Source organism: Chlorocebus sabaeus, chromosome 18 (assembly GCF_047675955.1).
Source record: "Chlorocebus sabaeus isolate Y175 chromosome 18, mChlSab1.0.hap1, whole genome shotgun sequence".
Taxonomy (NCBI): domain Eukaryota; kingdom Metazoa; phylum Chordata; class Mammalia; order Primates; family Cercopithecidae; genus Chlorocebus; species Chlorocebus sabaeus.
Window position 1 is genome coordinate 14,052,373 of NC_132921.1, and position 15,798 is coordinate 14,068,170.

Genomic DNA, 15,798 nt, shown 5'->3' on the forward strand with positions numbered 1-15,798 from the left:
GATCTATCTACATACTATTTATCTATAATTTAAAAAATAATACAAAGTAATTTCACCCTAAAATAGACTTGGCATTTTGGCATAGTTTAAGATGCCAACAAATTTTGACATCTTCACAAAGTTTATTGCAAATTATTTATCTCCAGCCCCTTATTTTTCAAATATATTTTGAAAGAAGTAAGGGAATCATCTTTCCCGTATGTCACTACCTTACATGTTCATGATTAAATGTTCAGTCAGCACAATTTCATTATTGAAGGTTTTCAGATAAGTTAAAGGAAACAAAAAGTTCAATCCTTAAAGGAACTAAAAATCAATGTTGCTCCTGCCTCCAGAAGGGTGACTCATTCCGGTAATTACTTGTAAAATACCTTCTTGCAGGGCTGCAACAGTTTTTAGCTTTCTATTAAGCATTACTTTGGAAAAATTTGGTCATATCAGTGAAAAACAATTCTTAAATCATGCAATTACAGAACAGCTTGAGGCATATCGTCAGTGTAATTGAAAACAGAATTTTCAACTGTCAGTATGCTTTTCTATGATACCGATGCATCTCAACTACAGTCAAAACGTTATAGAGCTACTCAAGAACATGATACAAGTCTTAAATTCTTCATTTCTGTTGTTATAGGGATGTATGCTTTAACAATTTTGATTAATCATAGTGATGTAACATATTAGATGTTCAAATAATTTCAATTAACTTAAGTCGATGGTCCCACAGTCTTATTTCTGGACATTCATATTCTATGTTCTGTTCAATGATCATCCCCACTGATAGGAGGAAAGCAAGCATTTGTCATGTATTTTGCAGGGTTTATGCCACATATTGTTTGGTGGCATGGACAACCAATAAATAGTCTACCTTCAAGTGACATTCCAACATTTCACATATAGCATACGAATTTAAAAATATTTACTTTTGTAACTTTCCTCTTATAATTTATGCTGTGACAGTCATATAATTTACTTATACATATGTTAAAGACCTGACAGTACATTGTTATTATCGTGTTTACATAGCCATTTATTATTTAAAAGTATTTAGGAAAGAAGGAAATATGTTATATTCAACCCTGTTACTTTTTCCAATGCTATGTAAATTCATCTTTTTATCATGTTTTTTCATTCTGCCAGAAGGATGGCCTATAACATTTCTTATAACGTCATCTGTTGGAGATTAATTCTTTCAACTGTGTAATTTTTTATTGCCCCTTCGAATTTGAATGATTTTTTTGTTGGATATGAAATTCCCAGCTGACAGGATTTTTTTTGTGTACGTTTGCAAGTTTTGTTACATAATTATTGTTTTCTTTTGGATACAAAAATTCTAGTTTAGTGATTTTTTTCATCTTTCAAAATTTTCCTCCACTCTCTGGCATTCTTTCCAATGAAGAATCTACAGACATTTTCATCTTTTGTTTTTTCTGTAAAAAAATATGTCTCTTATCTCTGGTCACTTTAAAGATTTTCTCCTAAGTAGAGCAACTTAATTATGATACCACTCAGTTTAATTTTCTTCAAGCTTATTGTGCATGGGAAGTGTTAAACTTCTTGACTCTCTGTGGTTATAACTTTCATCAAATTAGAAAGATGTTTGACTATTATTTTTTAAAATATTTTTCTGCCACTACTGCTCTAGCCTCTTCTTCATGGACTCTATTTACATATATACTTCCTGAAGATGTCCTACTGTTAAATAATACTCTAAGTTACTTTTTCTCTTGATATTTTTTTCATTGTACTGCCTAAAATTTCATTTATCTTTTCTGTCTGCAATATTGATTCTGCCATTCATTCCAACATTGTATCATTAATCATTACAAAGGGAAAATATTGTATTTTTCCTTCGTAGAATTTTATTATGACTCTATTTTATATATTGCATACAATGGTTTACTTTTCGAACATTAGAAATACTGTTATGATAAGGGTTTCCATGTCCTGTTCTGGCTAATTGAACATCTGTGTAGGCTTTAGTTTACTTTTGGTTAATTTTTTAACTCATAACAAATTGTATTTTGCTGATATTTTTATCCCTGATAATCCTTGATTAGATGCTAGACATTGTGAATTTTGCTTTTTTTTTGATATTGAATAGTTTTGTTTGTGCTGTTTTCTGGGATGCAACTAAGTCATTAGAACAGGTTTGATCCTTTTAAATCTTGCTTACAAGATATTTTAAGGTGGACCAGTGTAGCATTCAGGTTCAGGCTAGCTACTCCACACTACTGAAGGAATGCCCTTTGAGTACTATATCCAATGCACTAAAAATTCTGAGATAGTCTTGTCTGGCTGGTGGGAACAGGTTCTATCCCATGCTCTGTGTGAGACTGCATATTTTCCACATGAATGCACCAATCAGTCCTCTGCTGAATACTTGTGGAGGATCCTACGCATCTCTCAGGATTTTTCTCTTTATACAGCTCTCTCCTTTCTAGTACTCGTTCTGTGAACCCTAGGAAATTTTCATCCTCAATCTTTCAAGCTTACTCTCCTCAACCCTGGAAGTTTCACATCCTCTCCTGCTCTAGAAACTCTCCAGGCCTATATGCTTGGGTAATAATAGGACTCAACTTGTTTCTCATCCCAGGAATGATTCTCTGTCACTGCCTGTTCAGTATATTGATTAAATAATCTTAGGATTTTGGTTTGTTTATTTGTTTAGGCAGAAATGTATACTTAGCTACTTTATTCTACTTTTGCAGAAGCATGATTGTTAAACATTAATTTATACTTCCTAATTTATTAGAATGTTACAAATTGAAGATTATTAATTTAATATGGTCTCTACTCTTAGTTGTTTCAATTTTTGTGGCATCAGGGATTCCCTAGTTTGCTAATGTTAAATCCACAGGGTTTAGTACAATATCTTGCATATAGGAGATGCAAATGTCTATATTTATTCATTCATCATGTATTTATGGAATGACACTATGATAATGTATGTATACAATATGGTAAATATAATCAAAATTTGCCCTCATATTTCAGGTAGTATAGAAAATATCTGTTATATGCATCCATACATCTGTCCATACCTATAGTAACATAAAAACCAATGAAATAAAAATAGGCTAGGGTTGTAAAGTGTTAAATGTTGTACTTCACATAATTAATAATAGGAATACTACATTATACACCAATAATTGTGAAATACTAGAATTTTACTTAATTTGGCTTAACATTAAAGGTAAATATATTTAGTTAACCTAAATACACTGCCAGAATCTTTACAGATATATTACTCACTTGTCTAGTATTAAGGATTTGAAGGAAAACACAATATGCCAATTAACTTTCTAACAGGAAGTTGTACTTTTTAAAGCAACTTGAAATTAGAGTATTAGCGATACCAGGCACAGTCACCTTACTGATGTAAAGAAAATCTAAGATACATTTCAATCACTAATTATACCCCCGGTTTCACACGGCCATGCTTTGTGCTCTTTCATTAATATGTACATTCTAATGTCCAATTTTATTGGTATATATTGATTTTAAAAAGTAGAATGAGACTTATAGAAGAATCTTCCAGCATTTTTCATTGGTATGGAATTTGGAAAGGCCTACAGAAATCAAGCAGTAGATGTAATTTGTAAAGAAATTGAAACCTAGAATTCTAGTATTACATTTTTTGAGATGGAAGATGAAAAAAATCCCGGAAGTCATCCAAAATATAGTAATAATTATAATAATAATGCTACTGGGCACTAAGACGTATATTGAGAAATATAAAATACTATGTTTTACAAACTTCTGAATATTCTTTTTGTATTCCTGTTAAATAGTGCACTGAGAAGAATTAAATGTCCTTAAACAGTTATTTCCAGGATGCCTGCTATGTGAACAGAGAGTAAAACTTAAATTCACTTAAAAGTACACACTTTTAACTTGAGCACAGACTTGAGCACAGAATGATACTGGAAAACAAAATTTCACATTTAAGCTAAAGAAAATGAAATATTCCATATTTTTCTTTTATAGTTCATATCTTTCCTAAATATAATTTTCAAAGTCAATATATTATCAATACTCTATACTTATTTACAAATTAATAATGTTATATAATTATGAAGTGACAAATCAATATTAAATGACTTGACATTCAGAATTATGAAATATTTTTTCCTCAGCATCATGATATAAGTAGTACCAGTACGTGGTCAACATAAATTTGTTGTATAGTATTTTTCTCTGAAGGCATTGTAAGTGCAATTCAAAACTTTGTCTATCTGCAGTTTTTCAATTGTAAAGACTTCTTCCTGATAGTAATTATATAAAGGTGCCTATGTTGGTAACATACAACATTTTCACTAGGAAATAATGGCTACTAAAGTTTATCCTCACATAAAAGTTTAGTTGAAGCTGTTTCCTTAGAGAAAAAATAACATTTTTTATATCAATATTATCTTTAAGTGGTTAACTCCCAGAATAGTTTATTTTTACATTCGCATTTTTACTAATAAATAGCTAAATCAACAACTCACAAATCGATATTGTAAATCTGAATTCAATAGAAGAAACAAAAATTGTGCTAGGTGACTGTGTTCAAAAATAAATCTAATATAAGAAGCATGGAGTTCATAAAAATTGTACAATGTTAGAAAAGCATGTTTTAGGTAATGCATTTTAGAATTATTCTTAGAACTACACAGAGCTATCTTTCAGACTTTGCCACTGCAGCCTCTGAACACTAATAGGCTGAAGAATATTCACCTAAAGACAGAATCCTCAGCTTCACGACCCATATGAACAGGCTGCCTCTACAACTACTGTTTTATCAAATCCAAGACGGAACTTCATGCAGAATGAGCATTAGAAACTGCTAGAAGAAATTCATGAGCTTTCTAGACCATTATAAACTACCAGCAGTCCCAGACTGATCACCACCCCACCTCAATTCCACTTTTCAAATCTCTGTAAGTACATCTAATTGGTAGGTACTAATTTATATCCAAGACTTTTTCAGTAAGATAATTGATTAAAAAGAGTTTTTATTTTCTCAAATTCTCTAAAATGTAAAGGTTGAGTAGAAAAATCTCAGTATGGTTTATACTTTTTTAAAAAATTTATATAACACACACAAACTGTGAAGGGTGTTTTCAGATAACTGATATATCCTTAATTCAAAACTAATGTAAAATCATGTTTCATTAGTTGGAATTCTGAATAGTTATTAATTCAAGCAGTTGTAGTGCTATATTTAAAATGTATAATGAAGTTCTAGGTGTAAACTTCGTTTAACAATTAAAAGTTAGAAGCAGTGTTCTTCTCATTACACATTCTTTTTCTAATCATCATAGTATGAATTTATACAAAACAAGCAAAGAATCCTTAACCATTCCTAATGCCAGCGAAGTTTCAATTGTAACAATTGACAAAATATCTTACAAATTATTTGACACACAAAGTAACTTCTAGCATACTTTATTGTATATTTTTTATGTGTTACTGACATTATAGCAAAACAGTTTAAATATCTTGGTATATAAAGAAACACGTTTTTGTCACTCTGAAATCTGTTTTTCAGGAGTTGCCAGGCCACAATTTAGACAGTTCTACTGAACAATGTAAATGCTAAAGTTTCCATACAATTGAATGGTGATTCAATTCACATGACAGTTAACAGATTTTTCTTGCTTTTAAAGTGGCACTTAAGTAATTCTATTCACCCTAGAGACAGACATGGTCTATGTGGTATGAATCAGATTTGGGCATACATATCAATAAGACTTACACAAAGTATATTGAATAGTCTTTATCTTCATTCTTCATGAATATGAAGTTATATTTATTAAATCTATCTAATTATAAAAAGTATATATGATATTATATCAAAATATGAATGTGTTAACTAATTATGAAAATATAAAAATCGATTTATTAATGATAAATTGCTATATATACAGACATAAGGAATAGTGCTTTGCTAAAGATATTAACTTCTACCTGAAATTAATTTGTTTTGATTCAAATTTCAAACATTTCTTTATTTAAAGAACTACTTCAATAAATAACCAAAGCTAACATCAATTGAAATATAAAGGTACAATAAAAATTTAAATCATGAGATAACTCTCTCATATGTGAATATTTTATTATTGTACTGCTTATAAATCTAATTTTAGTAAAATTTCCATGAAGAACGTATATGAAAGGGAACTTAGAAATCAGGGCAATGCGGCTGGGCACAGTGGCTCACACCTGTAATCCTAGCATTTTGGGAGACTGAGGTGGGTGGATCTCCTGAGGTCAGGAGTTCGAAACCAGCCTGACCAACATGACGAAGCTCTGTCACTATTAAAAGTACAAAAATTAGCCAGGAATGGTGACGTGCATCTATAATCACAGCTACTCGGGAAGCTGAAGCGGGAGAATCACTGAACCTAGTGGGATGGAGGTTGCAGTGAGCCGAGTTCGCACAACTTCATTCCAACCTGGGCGAAAGAGTGAAACTATCTCAAAAAAAAAAAAAAGAAAAATCACAGAAACTCTTAATGACTCATTTAATTATATTTAGGTCCTAGAAAAATTAATTATATCACTCTGAGTATTTATTTATTTATAAATTATCAACATGAAAAATGCTTATTAATATCATCTGGAAAAATCTGTGGAAGAGTAAAAATTTTAATCATAATTTATTTTATATATTTGATATATTTTCTCTCTTAAAAATACAAATGTTAACTTGGTTCAAGGAGTAGTGATATTTTCATTGTCATATAAAATCTACTTATTCCAAGTAAATCACTCTATCTTACATTTCTGAGATTATTTTAAAATAGCAACTTGTGAAAGAGCAATACATGGTCATAGGCATATATCCCTATGATACTGGTATATGGTGCACAAAAATAATAAGTAAATGTTTGCGAAAACAATAAGAGGATTCATCTCTGAGGATGTAAAGACGTCTACAAATCATCTTCCCCAAAGCTAGTACAAAAATTGTCAAAAAAATTTATTTTGGTACTCTAGACAAAAACAAGTTGAGAAATATTTACGCATGAAAAATGTATCTTTGGTTAAGTACTACAGGTATGTTTAGCCTTCTTGCTTAGGCCTGCTTCCATCCACCTAACTTCTAGTTAAGAAGGCAGAAATGGTAGGTTTTCCAAGGAAAGATGGTTATGGAAATGAGCAACTTTTTGGACAGAGATGAGTGGCTAAGTTAACTTAAAACAAAGGTAAAAATTTTCCTCAACATAATTGGTAGGAAAAGTAAAAGAAATAAATTAAATTAAATTGTAGGAAACTATAGCAAACACTTGCAACTTTAGCCTGAGTTTGAGATCCTGGTTAACTTAAATAGTACATAACCCAGAAATGTATTGAAAGATTATAAACATTAGAGATTTTAGTTAGATAAGTTCTCTACATATGCCCGGCCAACGGGTGAAGTGTGCATCTGCATAGAGGCAAAACAAGCCAGACAGTTAAAGCCAAGCCAGCTTGAAAACTGTACACTTAATGTACTTCTCACCCTACTGACAGATTAATTGACAGAGGGTGGAAGCTTTACAAACTTGAGTTGATTGAGCAGAGACTCATTTCTAATCACTGACTGTTCACTAAGATGTACAGAGATAGAGACATCCCGAGGAAGCTAGGATAAAAATGAAAAATAAATTTTAAAAACAGCAACAGAAAAAGGCAAAGAAATCAGTAGCTACACATCATGGAAGGACAAATCCCAGAGTTTTAATCCAGGCAAAACATGAGAAATAAATAAAGTAAAAAGCAACATGGGGGAACATTAGACTCTGGAGTTACTAACTACATGTTTTATGATTCACAGATTCTAATAAAAATTAGGGGGTATGTAAATATGTACAAAAGAGTGGCTAATATTCAATAAAAAATAAGTGTACATAAGCTCACTCTAAATGGGACCAGATATTGAATTTAGCAGCAAACTACCCTACAAAATAGTTATTAGCATACCCAAGGAATTAAATAACATTATAATTAAAGATGTAAGAAACGTTTGAATAAAATATTTCAGTAAATAGGAAATATCCATAGAGAAATATAAATTTTTAAAAGAATCACATGAACATTCTAGAACTAAAATTTATGAAAACTATAATTTTTCAAAACTTCTAAAATTAAGTGTATTGTCTATAAGAGAGTTAAAATAGCAGAAGGAAGAACAGTAAACTTACAGATAGTACAATACAATTTATCTAATTTAAATAACAGAAAAAATTGAAGAAAAATGAACAGAGCATGAGCGACCTATAGGACAATATAAAGAGTTCCCAGATACATGTAATTAAAGCATCAGATGGAAGGAGAAAGAAAAAGGAATAATAATGGTATTTAAGAAATAACAACCAAAAGCTTCTCAGGTCTGATGAGAAACTTTAAGACTTAGATCCAAAGAGGTTAAAAAAAATAGAATGTAGTAAAAGAACTACACCTAGACACATCATGAGCTTCTGACATCCAAAAACAAATGAACACATCAACCAAGAATACTATGCTCATCGAAAATGAAGGTGAGATAAGGCATTTACAGATAAACAAAAACAATAACTCATTGCTAGGATACCACCCTATAGGAGGACAAAAATAAATTCTTATTTTATATAAAATATATAAAAGAGCTCCTGAGAATAACTCAAATCCATCAAAGAAATAAAGAGCAACAGAAATAATAATTATTTTAGTAAATATAAATGTTAAGAAACATGCTATGTTTTCCTCTAATTTATTCAAAAAATAAAATTGCATTATATAATTACAGTAAAGCAGTTTAAGTTTTATTATAGGTAAAAGAGAGAGAGAATATGTATGATGATAACAACAAAAGAAGTGAGCTGCTATATTTTTCTGGAATTAAGTCAATATTAACCCAAAGTAGATTGGCATAAATTTAAAAGTATATCATAATTCGATAATCAACCACTAAATAAATAACTAAATATTATGCCATTAAAAAGTCCACAAATAAATTCAAATAGTGCACTAAAATATATTTTTAACAAAGAAACAGCACCAAAGGAACACAGATCAAGAAAATAGTTGTGAAACACATAGAAAACAAAAAGGAAAATGGCAGCTGTAAAAACCAACAATATCAATAATTACAATAAATATTAATAGACTAAATAATCAATAGGTAGAGTTTCTCAGACTAAATCAAAATATAATTTATAATTTATATAACTAAATATATCTATATTTATATATCTAAATACAAGAAAATATTATTCAGCCTTTTGGCCAGGTGCAGTGACTTATGTCTATAATCCCAACAGTTTGGGAGGCCGAGGCAGGTGGATAACTTGAGGTCAAGAGTTTGAGACCAGTCTGGCCAACACGGTGAACCCCCTCTCTACTAAAAAGACAAAAATTAGCCAGGTGTCTCGGCGCACACCTGCAATCCCAGCTACTCAGGAGGCTGAGGCATGAGAATCTCTTGAACCTGGGAGATAGATGTTGCAGTGAGCCGAAATCGTGCCACTGTACTCCAGCCTGGGCGACAGAGTGAGAGTCTGTCTCAAACAATAAATACAATAAAAAAGAATATTATTCAGGTTTTAAAAAGAAGGAAATCCTACAACTTGTGACAACATTGATGAACTTAAAGGACATCATACCAAGTGAAATAAGCCAAAAACAAAAGGAGAATGCTGTTACATAATATCACTTACATAATCAACCTACAACAGTCAAACTCATATAAGCAAAGAGTGAAACAGTAGTTTCCAGGAGCAGAAGAGTGAAATTATGTGATATTATTCCAAAGGTAGTAACTGTCTATTATACAAGATAAATAAGTCCTAGGAATTCACTGTATAGCCTAGTGCCTGTATGCTAGGTTACCACTAACACTAAAATACTACCAATAAAGTATTGCATACTTAAAACGTGTCTCAGGGTGTATCTTGTGTTCCTATCACACACACAAATAACAGTAATAAAAGGGCGGGGAAAACTTCTGAGGTATGGGTTTAGGGAATCTATTGTGATAGTTTTACAATTATTTACTTATCTCCAAACATTATCAATTTGTATATATTAACTATGCATAACTTTTGGGTGTCAAAGAAAAAATTAAATTTAAAAATAAAGGAGACACACAAATTCAAAGACAGATAGTTAAAAGTAAAAGAATGGGAAAAAATATCAAATGTATAGGAACTACTAGATAGAAAAGCAAGTCAGGCGCAATGGCTCACACCTATAATCCCAGCACTTCAGTAGGCTGAAGTGGGCAGATCACTTGAGTTCAGGAGTAGTAGACAGTCTGGGCAACATGCCGAAAACCTGTCTCTACAAAACAAAACAAAACAAAAAAATTAGCTGGGCATCATGGCGCGTGCTTGTAGTTTCAGGCACTTGGTAGGCTGAGGTTGGAGGATGGCTTGAGCCCAGAAAGTGGAATTTGCGGTGAGCTGAGATTGCACCACTACACTCTAGCCTGAATTAAAATAACAGCTATAGCAGCTATATTGATTTCAGACAAAATAGACTCAAGAGGAGACATACCATTAGCATCAAATAGCACTACTTTATAATTTTAAAAGGATCAATGTATCAGCTAGATATAAAAATTACAAATGTATGTGTACTTAACAACAGAATCCTAAAATAGCCAAAGCAAAAACTGACAGAATTAAAAGTAGAAGTGAAAAAGTCCACAATTAAGAGACTTCAACAATTTACTACCGGTAATTGATATAAGAAGTAGGTCAAAAAGTAAAGAACAGCTTTATTTTTACTGACTTTTCGACCTACTTGTTGCTACTGAAAAGCACTATCAACCAACTTTGCCTTATAAACATTTATAAAACATTTCATTTAAAAGCCAAATATATATTGCTTTTTTTCAATACATTTATTATTTTATTTTATTTTTCTAGAGATTGTTTTTAAGGGTGTATAAGATATTCTTTAGGAGACCACATTAATAAAGACTAAAATAATAATTTTCTTAATAGATGGGGAAAATCATTTGACAAAATTCAATGCCTATTAGTTATAAAAATGCACATCAAATTATGAGTAGAAGGGAACTTCCTCAACCTGTTAGAGGGCATGCATTAAAACAGTAAGAAAGGCCAGACGCGGTAGCTCACGCCTGTGATCCCAGAACTTTGGGAGGCCAATGCGGGCAGATCACTTGAGGCCAGGTGTGTGAGACCACCCTGGCCAACATGGAGAAAGCTTGTCCCTACTAAAAACACAAAAATTAGCTGGGCATGGTGGTGCACACCTGTAATTCTAGGCTGAGGCATGAAAATCACTTGAATCTGGGAGGCAGAAGTTGCAGTGACCTGAGATCGTGCCACTGCCCTCCAGCCTGGGTGACAGAGCAAGACACTGTCTCAAAAACAAAACGAAAAACAAAACAAAACAAAAAATATATGAAACATAAATATAAGTAGAAATATGTGCCCTATAATCAAGAGAATCAGAGGCAGCAGAAGCAGTTTAACAGAGAACCCACATAATGGAGTCAGTAGATAAGAACTCCAAGTAACTATGAAAAGCATAAACATGATATATCTTTTTCATTTTCACTTTAAATTTGATTTTTAATTTTAAAGTAAGTTTCTTACATTGTTCGTAAAATTGTTTAATGATTGGCACGATACTGTTGTAAGTTAAAAGTGCATAATGTAAACTCGTATAGAGCAAGTACTTAATTGCATAACACACAAATTTCAATAGTATAATGCGTACTGGTAAAAAGCATCCAATTAACCCGAAAGAAGGCATCAAAGGGGGAACAAGGAAGCAAGGAATAGGTAGGAAAAATAGCAAATATATAGCAAAATGGTAAACTTTAAACCTTTCCATATTTACATAAAAAACAAATTAAATATTCTGAAAAAAATGGGTGTAAACATCTAAAATTGCAAGGATGGATGAAAGAGAGAAGCCAAGCTTCAGGCTTTTAGAAGGCTCTTCAGAATTTAAAACCATGTTTGTATAAGTTTATTAGGCAACACCCTAAATCAGGGGTCCCCCACCCCGGGGCCGCACTGATACCAGTCTGCAGCCTGTTAGGAACGGGTCTGCACAGCAGGAGGTGAGTGGCAGGCCAGCAAGCATTATTGCCTGAGCTCTATCTCCTGGCAGATCAGTGCTGGCATTAGATTTAAGGGATCCAGGTTGCATACCCCTTATGAGATCTAATTAATGCCTGATTCTCTGAGATGGAACAGTTTCATCCCCAACCACCACTCCCACCATTCTGTGGAAAAATTGTCTTCCACGAAACTGGTTCCAGTGCCAGAAATGTTGGGGACCACTGTCCTTATCCTTCACAGGTCTAATCAAAGGGTCTTAGGGCCACACCATATTGTCTACCACATCTAACTTCATTCTCTGTGGTTGATTATTCTGTAGCGTTTTGTGTCAGAAGAAAAATTCAAAGATAACAAACATTTCTATGTACTAGAGTCTTTACATGTGTGTAGCCACTCAAATCTTATCACACACAGTAATAGAAGTACCTCAATTTCATGTAAATGAAATTGAGACTATTACAATAATCAGTTCATAAATAATAATAGATTCACCTAGCATCTTGCCCTTAGAAGATTTAGGAGATGGTATTTAGTTCTTAGACTCTCTACTTCCATATTCTTTATCCTTCCATAACATGATCCCTTCTAAAAGCAAGTGTATTGCACTTGAATTGGTAGAGTTAGACAAGGCAGCTGCAAAATATTATTTGTAATGAATTAATTTCTCAATGTAAAATATTAATAGATGCCTGAATTAAGAGCTGAAAGGAGTTATAATATTAAACTAGAAAGCATTAATGTGAGGGCTATAAATAATTTTAAAAATATCTTTAAATAGACTACTTTTTCATTCTTTATTTTTCTAATTTCCCCATCTATTCATTAGGAAAAGTTTAAAATGTGATTAGAGGGATGATTATAATCAAGCTCAATTATGTAAGCATTCCAACTATACACCACAATTGCTCTCTATTCAACTGTGATCTCAACATTTGCTTCAGGCCACATTCAAAACCACACTGAATAATCATTTCTACCTGTAATACGTGTACTAATTGGTAAAATATGTCTTTGTCAATTGAGCTTATTCAAAACTATTTTGCACTCATTAAATTAAAATATTGAGTTGATTTTCCTCAAATTGCCATAGATTTTCTTGTTGAAACTTTCAAATTACACCTTTTCTTCCTAAAAATAATAATAAATTCCATCACAAATCAATAGATATCCTCTCAGAAATCTTATTGAAAACCTTTTTCTTATTTATCTGACATATTTAGAATGAAAACAATAGCAAGTTACATATTTTTAAAACTGTATATATTAATCTTAATAAAATTATTTTATGTATTAATGAGATATTTAAACTGTGTAGGGATGGGTCAATCAAGTATTACACAAACTTAGCAGACAATTCACAAATAATAAAAAGGTATTTTCTTTGCATGAATTAAAACCTTTTTTCCTGTTATTAAATGTTGCTTGATATCTTCTTCCATTAGTCTTACTGTTGTGTATAAACATTAAATAATTAATAAACATTCATTAATTATTTCACAATTAATGGATATTAACTAGTTACCAAGTATTGCCTTAAGCACTTAATTCATTTTTTCATTTTATCCTCATAATAATAATTTATTTTACTGATTTCATCCTCATTATTGTGATGTCAAAGATATGAAAAAGTCAAATAATTCCTCCAAAGTGATGAAATTACTTACTTTTGGAGTTAAGATTTGTTCCTCAGCTACTGGAGTCTTAACTGGTAAGCAGTGCCTCATGCTCACCAATGACATTTGTCCATTCGCTGATGAATTCAAACACTCATGGAGATTTTACATAGCAGGCCAGAACCAGGCACTGAAAACAAAATTGATTATGACATGTAAAGATCCCACTGTTTTCTAGAAAAATTGATTATTCTATAAATAGAGTTAAGCATTACAACTGCTTATATTTGTACAGAACTACATAATATCATAATTAATTTTAGAATGATTTTCACATTCTTAGTATAAACCAAACAATGAATTAGGTAGAAAAGCTCCAATGTTAATATACAGAATTTAGTTCCTCATAAAGTGCACTGACAAGTTGGAGATGTAAAGAAGTAAAAGATAATGAAATTAAGACATTGGAAAGTAAAAGTTTTGAAAACAGAGAAAAAGACAACCTAACCCAAATTTGTGTATCAGTTAAAGGTTTCAGAAAAAATCATTGCATAGAAATTAGTAAAGACATTAGGGTAAGAGGGATAGGTAGAATGTTCCAGAGAGGATTAAGAGTAGCACAGAAAACTCAACATAAAAAATGGTTTATCACTGAAAGCAATTTAGCATGGTTGCCACACAAGATTACAGTCAGATGAAGAGTTCAGAAAAGGGGCATTAGCCTACTGAAATAGCAAACATCAGACCGCGCTTTCATAAAACTATGGTAAATGGCATTACTTTCTTAATTTCATTTACAGATTGTTCATTGCAAGTGTGTAGAAAGGCAATTGATGTTTGTACGTTGATTTTATACCCTACAAACTTGCAGAACTTGATTATTAACTTTATTAATTTTAATACTTTAAATTTTTATACTCCCTGGAATTATTTTCTATTCTCTGAGAATAGAGATATAGTTTAACTTCTTCCATTTAAATCTGGATGCCTTTTATTTCTTCCCCTGTTTGCTCTGTGTCCACAGTACAATGTTGAATCCAAGTGGCCAGGGCACATATAGTTCTCTTGCTCCTGATCTTAGAGTAAAAATATCTAGTCTTTCACCATTATTACGTTAGCTTATATGAACAACTTTCATTTGCAACTTAAATATCTTTTCTTGTTCTTGCCAAATTGCTCTGGGTGGGGCTTCTAGTACTATGTGGATAGAATTAGCAAAAGTAGGCATCCTTCTTTTATTCCTGAAGTCAGAGGAAAAGCTTTAAATCTTTCACCTTTTATAACAGTGTGAGGTTAACTGTGGGTTTTTTATACATGGCTCTTGTTATGTGGTGGTAATTTTCTTCTATTCCTAATTTGTTAAGTGTTTAACATAAATACATAATTTGTTAAGTGTTTTACATTACATTTCTCATTTTATCCTTATGTAAAACATTAAACACTTAACAAATTACGATTAGAAGGATTAGGATTTTCAAATCAAATGCTAATTGAGTACCTATTGAGAATATCGTGATTTTTGTGTTTTTTTATTCTATTGATACACTCTATCTTTCATTATATGGAACACTTTGCAGATAATTGTTACTTTTTTAATGTTTAGTAGAATTCAGTAGTGAAGAAGACACCTAGGCCAGGACTTTGTGAGCAGTTTTTTTGAATTTTGACTTTAATTTCTTCAGTAATTATGGGTTTATTCAGATTTTCCATTTCTTCTTGAGTCAGTTTTAATAGTTGCTTTCTAAATATTTCACTGTCACCTAAGTTGTCTAATTTGTTGCTGTGTAATTGTGGATAGTATTCCTTTATAATCCTTTTTATTTCTGTAAGGTTGACAATCATATTCTCTCTCATTTCTACCTACTAATTTAAGACTCCTCAATCAATCTAACTGAAGATTTTCAATATTTAACTTTTCAAAGAACTAGATTTTGGCCTAACTAGTTTCTCTATTTTATTTTTCACTTATCAATGCTATTCATTTCTAGTTTAATCTCTTTATTTTCCTCCTTCTTCTTGCCTTCACCACAATTTGTTTTCTTTTTCCAGTGACCTAACATGAAAGATTGGATTATTGATTTGAGATCATTTTTCTTCCTTAACATAGGCATTATATTTATAAACTTACCTCTAAG